The 6932-nt window shown below is 38.0% G+C and overlaps 1 non-coding gene across 1 annotated transcript; it reads right to left on the bottom strand.

The window, feature by feature from the left end:
* Positions 1 to 6506: 6506 nt before the first annotated feature.
* LOC116274005 lies at positions 6507 to 6579 on the bottom strand. Its single transcript, XR_004182488.1, has one exon. It is a non-coding gene; the product is annotated as a small nucleolar RNA Z40 (small nucleolar RNA).
* Positions 6580 to 6932: the final 353 nt, after the last annotated feature.

Here is a 6932-nt window from a genome sequence, read left to right as displayed (position 1 = left end):
TGTTTTATCACCCTACCAACACTGAACACTATTCCTTAAAACTCTGCGTAAAGCCAATGAGAAATTTTTTTATTGTACATTCAAGATATATAATATATACATTCTAGATATATATATATGCTAGAAATATATGCTATATTTATATTTATGCTAGGGATACGTGTGTGTGTGTATGGAGAGAGAATGAGAAAGTGAGTCATGCACTGTAAAACAATGTTTCAATCAAGGACACACTGCATATATGATGGTGGTCCCATAAGATTATATGAAACTTAAAAATTCCTACTGTTTAGTGACATTGTAGCCATTATAATATCATAGCTCAATGTATTAGTCATATGTTGGTGGTGAGGCTGGGGTAAACAAACCTACTGTGCTGCCAGTCATCTAAAAGCATAGCATGTACAGTTATGTACAGTGCATAATACTTGATAATAAAAGACTATGCTATTGGTTTATGTATTTACTGTACTGTAATTTTATCTTTACTTTAGAGTACATAGCTACTTCAAAAAAGCCTCAGGCACTTTCTTCAAAACGCATTCCAGAAGGCGTTATTATCATAGGAGATGATAGCTACATGTGTGTTATTGTCTCTGAAGATCTTCTAGTGGGACAAGATGTGGAGGTGGAAGACGGTAATATTGATGATTCTGACCCTGTGTGGGCCTAGACTGTGTGTGTTTTTAGCAAAAAAGTAAAATATATGTATATATTTTTAAAATAGTAAAGAACTCATAGAATAAGAATGTAAAGAAAGAAGATATTTTTTGTACAATTGTACAATGTTTTTGTGTCTGAACTGTTGTTACAAAAGAGTCACAAAATTTAAAAAATTCAAAAATGTATTAGATCAAAAAGACATAGTAAGATAAGGTTAATATATTATTAAAGAAAAAGTATTAATGAATTTAGTATAGCCTGAATGTACAGTGTTTTTAAAGTCTACAGTAGTTATATAGTAATGTCCTAGGCCTTCACATTCACTCATTGCTCACTGGCACATCCAGAGAAACTTCCAGTACTGCAAGCTTCATTCATGATAAGGGTCCTAAATAGGTGCACCATTTAAAAAATCTTTATACCATATTTTTACTGTATATTTTCTATGTTTAGACACGCAGATACTTAGCATTGTTACATTTGCCTACAGTATTCACTACAGTGATGTGCTGTACAAGATTGCAGCATAGAAGCAATAGGTTATCCCCTGTAGACTAGGAGTGTAGGCTATACTACCTAGGTTTGTGTTCGCAAAACAGTGAAATTGCTTTATGACCCATTTCTCAGAGTGTATGCCCATCATTAAGTGATACAGACTGTATCTACTCCATTAAGAACAAAATGCGCCCCTTACATAGTGAAAGATGTCTAATATAACTTACCTGTGACCACGTAGTTGGTCTATCACCATGGTGAATATCAGTATACCGGGGACTCAGTGTTGGTTTTTGCTGCTTCTGGCAAATTGTGAACACAAGTACAGCCTTGGTGAGTGGAAGTCCATTTGATTGGGCCCATGCATAACAAAGATTCTTGCCATCATAATCACTTTGTGAGTCCAATAGGCAAATGACAAAAGTGTCTAGTGAAAGAGTTTGACTGCTATGCACAAAATGGATCATTCTATCAATTTCATTTAAGAAATTCCCCTTAGGTGAGGTTATTCTTTTGTGAATATTCACACGAGACAAAAATATCTTTATTTTTTCCCCTTTCAGAAAGCTTATCCTCATACTTCTTCATAAATTTTCTTACCACCAATTTCCCAATTATGTTTCTTCCAAGTCCCTGGCCATCCACCCAAATTATTGGCCATAGCTTAAGAATTAGTGTCTAATTGCATGTCTGGCCATTTCTATTTCCAGGCAAAATGAACAACCAGGTGCAATGTTTGAGGTTCTGATTATTGAGAGGATTTTTATTTACCACTGTCCTTCAGAAATATCCCAGAAAGGGCTTTTGTGCTGCAACTGTCTACTTTGTGGTGCCTGCATGTCATGCGGAATCATCTGCTCAGCAAGCCCCAGTCTTCTCTGCTTCTGTTGACTAATTGATTTCCCCGAAGTCTTCAGAAGAAACCAGCCCTGCAACATTTTGATTTTATTCTGATAAGACTGACCTTGGATTTCTAACCTCTACGAATATAAGAATACATTGTGTGTGAACTCCTGAGAAACTCCCCGAGAGGCCGTGGGTACAGGCTAAGAGGGAGGGCAATATAGGAGGAATGAAGAGCCTGGGCATTTGGACCACATGATGTAACTTACTTGTACTTTCAGGGCCTGCTTGAGCCCAGGTCATGTATGTACCACTTTTGTTTGATGATGGCGTGCTTCTGTGCATGTTTAGCTAAGTAGTTTGTCAGATAATACACAGTTCATGATGGGTAGTAACTTGATGACCCATGGTTAAGTATTCAGGCTCTATTAAGGCCAAAGAGGAGACCAAAAGCAGCTTCTCAAAAGTATAGTAATCTGAAGAAGACAGCAGGGTATTAATCCAGAATCCTAGGAATCTTCACTTCTACTCACATGTGGAAGCTACCAAAGGCCCCGAGTAGCACCTCAGTATGCCACTGATGCTTCAAGTGCTGTTGGATCTGCTGGGGCATATAGCCCAGACAGCAGAGCAGTTTGCACAGGAGTCTGGACCTGTGGCAGAGCCTTTTCACGTTCTGTCCCCGACTCAAAACCGGTAGCTTTTTGGGTCACTTGGTAAATGGGCCAGAGAAGCATAGCTAAATGGGAATTATGTTACTTCCAAAATCCAAAGAGGCCTTCCAGGCATTGTTCCTCTTTTTTGGTTGTAGCAAGGGCCAGATGCAATGACTTATCTTTCACCTTAGAAGAGATACACAACATGCCCCACATCACTGGGCCCATAGAAATTTAATTAGGTAGACTACTCCTAAATTTTACTCACATATATTTCTTAGTTTTTGGTATACAATTGTCCTAGAGTAGTCGCTACTTTTTATTCATTGTATCCAATCAGCATAATGTCATCAGTTTAATATATCGGTGTGAGTTCTTGTGGAAGGAAAGGCAATAAAAATCCTTGCAAACTAAGTGACAACGTAAGGCTGGAGAATCGATACAGCCCTGAGGTGGAACAGTGAAGGTATGTTGCTGCCCTTGCCAGCTGAAAGCCAGCTGCCTCTGGTGGGCATTACTGACAGCGATAGAGAAAAAGGAATTTGCCGGATTAATAGCTGTATACCAGCTACCACGGGATGTGATCAAGAAATGAAACTACATCTGGCACAGTGACTGCAATTGTAGCCACCTTCTGCATACACTCACAACAATCCACCGTCATTTCCAAAGATCTCTCTGTCTTCTGTGGAGGCTAAATAAGCAACCTGAATGGGGATACAGTGGGAATCACCACTCCCGCATCCTTCAAACTTCTCACGGTAGCACTAATCTCTGTAATCCCTCCAGAATGTATTACTGCTTTCGATTTACTATTTCCCTAGCGAGAGGCAGTTCTAGTGGCTTTCACTTCATTTTCACTATAACACCCTCACTCCACCGGTCAGGGAACCAACGTAAGAATTTTGCCAGCTGCTGTATGTAGATATCTATTCTGATTATGCATTATAGAACTGGAGAGACAACCATCAGATGGTTTCAGGAACCCACTGGACACCCGTGCGATTGACCTGAGCTAAGACTCCATTGATAACGTGACATTCACAAGCCCCTGTCTTGACTAATGGGCCACAAATGGCTCCTAGAATCTCCTAAAATCAATGTCAATTTAGAGTCAATATCCAGTAGTCCTTCAAAGGCTTGATTCTTCCTTTTCCCCCGTGCATAGCTACCCTGATAGAAAGCCATAGGTGTTTTGGGAAAGGCTAGGAGAAAGATTCACAGTAAACATTTTTGGTAGTGTACTCTGGTTCTTTCTCAAGGTGACCTAACTTTCCCTCTTTTAAGGAGTTCTACTGTGGTGGCAACTGCCAGTGCTAGTGCTGTGGCCACAAACTGAAGAATGCTAACAAATTCTAGAAACGGCAATAGGGAAGCCACAGATCTCCCCCTGAAGTCTTCAGAAGAAGCCAGCCCTGCAATGCTTTGATTTTATTCCCATAAGACTGAGTTTTTATTTCTGACCTCTAGAAATAAAAGAGAATACATTTTTGGGTGAAGCCACCTATTTTATAGTAATCCGTTTTTATGGCAATAGAATAATAATATAGAGCATAAGGAAACTTTTACAAGTGGTGGAAATTATCTATATCATGATTGTGGTGGCGGAAATATGACTGTATAGGCATATCAAACCTCATTGAACTATTGACTTATATGTAAATCATATAAAGTAATTTTAAAAATAATGTTTTAAGTTCATTCCATTCCTATTCTTTCACCTAACTTTACTGCTCACACCCTAAATTTCCCATCTTTATTTCCTCTTACTAATATTTTCGCATTCTCCCAAATGCAAATGAATCCACAAAGTTTGCCAAGACGACCACAGCTTCTCTGATGCTTTAGTAGAACTCAAATTATACCTCTCACATACTTCCTGCCTTTTCTGACTGCAGTATAGAGACTTGTAATATTTCATCTTCCCTGGTAGACTGCAGGCTTCTTCAGACCTACCATCACGAAGTTTTGCATTCTGAAAACAATCCAGCATAGATCTTTCCAAATAATCTATATTCCATAAAACTGTGCTTATAAAATACATTAATTCATTGATGTCTTTATTTAATTAGCAAACATGCCTGAGTCACTACTATATGCCTGGTCCTGTACTGGATACTAGGTATTAACCTGTCTTTTCCGGTTATCACAAAGTTCTTCTTTTTCTTCCTCTCTCCTCTACCGGTAGAGATTCAGCACATTTACTGTGCTAAGAGTTCCTATTTGTCCATAAAACAGAGCAAGATAAACACAGTACCGACATCTCCTAAGGTGATTAAATAGCACTCCAACAGCCTTGTGTATCTGGGCTCCATTTGCTCTCTCAGGTAGAGAGATCCATACAGTTTGGGTGACCTGTGATGTCAGTGTGTTACTGCCTACAGGCTTGATTCCGGCTTTGTTAAACAGCGTGAGGAGCCAGCTATTCCATTTCTTCCTCTCAACTGTAAAGGCTCTACTTTATGCTGCCAATTATGTAATAGATTCTGCGGTGGTGGCGACTGCTGATATGTATTTTACCATGTATAACCAGGCTTTGTGTCATGCAATCACTTTAGATAACAATCTAGCAGTTCTGCAAAAGATAGGCAAATAATCTGGTCTGGATGAAAAGACTTTGTATTTTATGTCAAATTTTAAACTATGGGCTAGGTAAGTTTCTAGGGGAAACAAGATGCTCTCAGTGTACACTAATAGGATTGCATTTGGATGCTGTTATGTACAATTTTCACCTCACAGAATTCCTATGAACCAATTTTATCTTTACATAGTTTTGAACTAAACCATTGTGTTCACTGGTCTCATGAAAGTTTGATATCTGATTTATCTACTATTTCTCTTATGTTTACAGAAGTGGTACTAAAAAATGGAAAGCAGGGTTTCACGTTCTCATTCTCTTACAGAGAAACCCCTAAAATGTCACCTATATGAAGCTGTAAATGGTACTAATTTCTCTTCTTGCAGATTAAGAGAGATGTCGCTTTTTAAAAAACAAACAGACAAACAAACATTCCATCAATCCCTGAAGGATTTTAGCTGCGCCCCTTTGACAAAGATTGGCTTTTATATTTTTAGCTTTCTATCAACGTTTCCAGTTTCTTAATTCTGGAAAAATACTAGTCATTCACATGGTGATGCTGTTTTATTAAAATTACGTTTCAAATTAACATCTGTCTTATCACTTTAGGCTTTTACCCACAACATTTTCTGAAGATAGTTTTCAAAAATAATACCAATTTAAGAGATTTTGCAGTAAATACCTGTGTACTATTAACTTTACTAAGCTTGTTATTTTGTTTGTTTCTGTTTTTTCATACCTAGCAATTCCTTTGCATATCTGTGGATCCACCTGATTTTGAACACATTTCAAGTACACTGTAGACACTAATGTATTTTTATCTAATTACTTTAGAACACACAGCATTACTAGATTTCAATATTTAGATACAACATTTACATACAAGGAAACGCACGAATTTTACGTGTACATTTGCACTTCTCTCAGTCCCTCTTTCCACCAACTCTGATATTTTTCTACCTTTTTTTTCTTTATTTTAGAGATAGGGTCTTGCTCTGTTGCCCAGGCTGGAGTGCAGTGGTGTGATCATAGCTCACTGCAGCTGCAAACTCCTGGGCTTAAGCAATCCTCCCACTTCAGCCTCCTGAGTGACTGCAATTACATGTACCTGCCACCATACCCAGCTAATTTTAAAATATGGTTTTGGAGATGGGGGTCTCACCATGTTGCCCAGGCTAGTCTTTAACTCTGGTCCTTTAATAATCCTCCTGCCTCAGCCTCCCAAATTCTGGGATTATAGGCATGAGCCACCATGCCTGGCCAATGTAAATGGATGCTCAGAAAACCTATTTTCACTCAGCCCGTTTGGAGTAGTTGAACATTTTGCTCATTATCATAACATATTTTTTACTCTATATTTAGTTACTACTTATGTATATTTTGGGGCCAAGAAATTAAGTGAAATTTGATACAAAAACTGCAAAAATAAAAGAATGATCAAGAATGGTGGAACAAAGACCTTTGAAAACTGCTTTTTCATGAAAACATTAATAACCGTATCAAAAAATGTCTAAATTAATGTTTTTAGAACACTGACAATTGCTATATGTTTGAAACCATCTGAAAGTTATGTATTTAAAGAAACAAACAAAGACAGCTGAATTTCAGTAAAAAAAAGTGAGTGTTATATATTTTAACTTTCACTAATCCCATTCTGCTCTCCCCAGCTCGTCAGTGGCTTTGAAAACCAATACCCT

Source organism: Papio anubis, chromosome 2 (genome assembly GCF_008728515.1).
Source record: "Papio anubis isolate 15944 chromosome 2, Panubis1.0, whole genome shotgun sequence".
NCBI classification, from domain to species: Eukaryota; Metazoa; Chordata; class Mammalia; order Primates; family Cercopithecidae; genus Papio; species Papio anubis.
The sequence above is the reverse complement of the archived record's forward strand: the minus strand, read 5'-3'. Positions and strand labels throughout refer to the sequence as shown.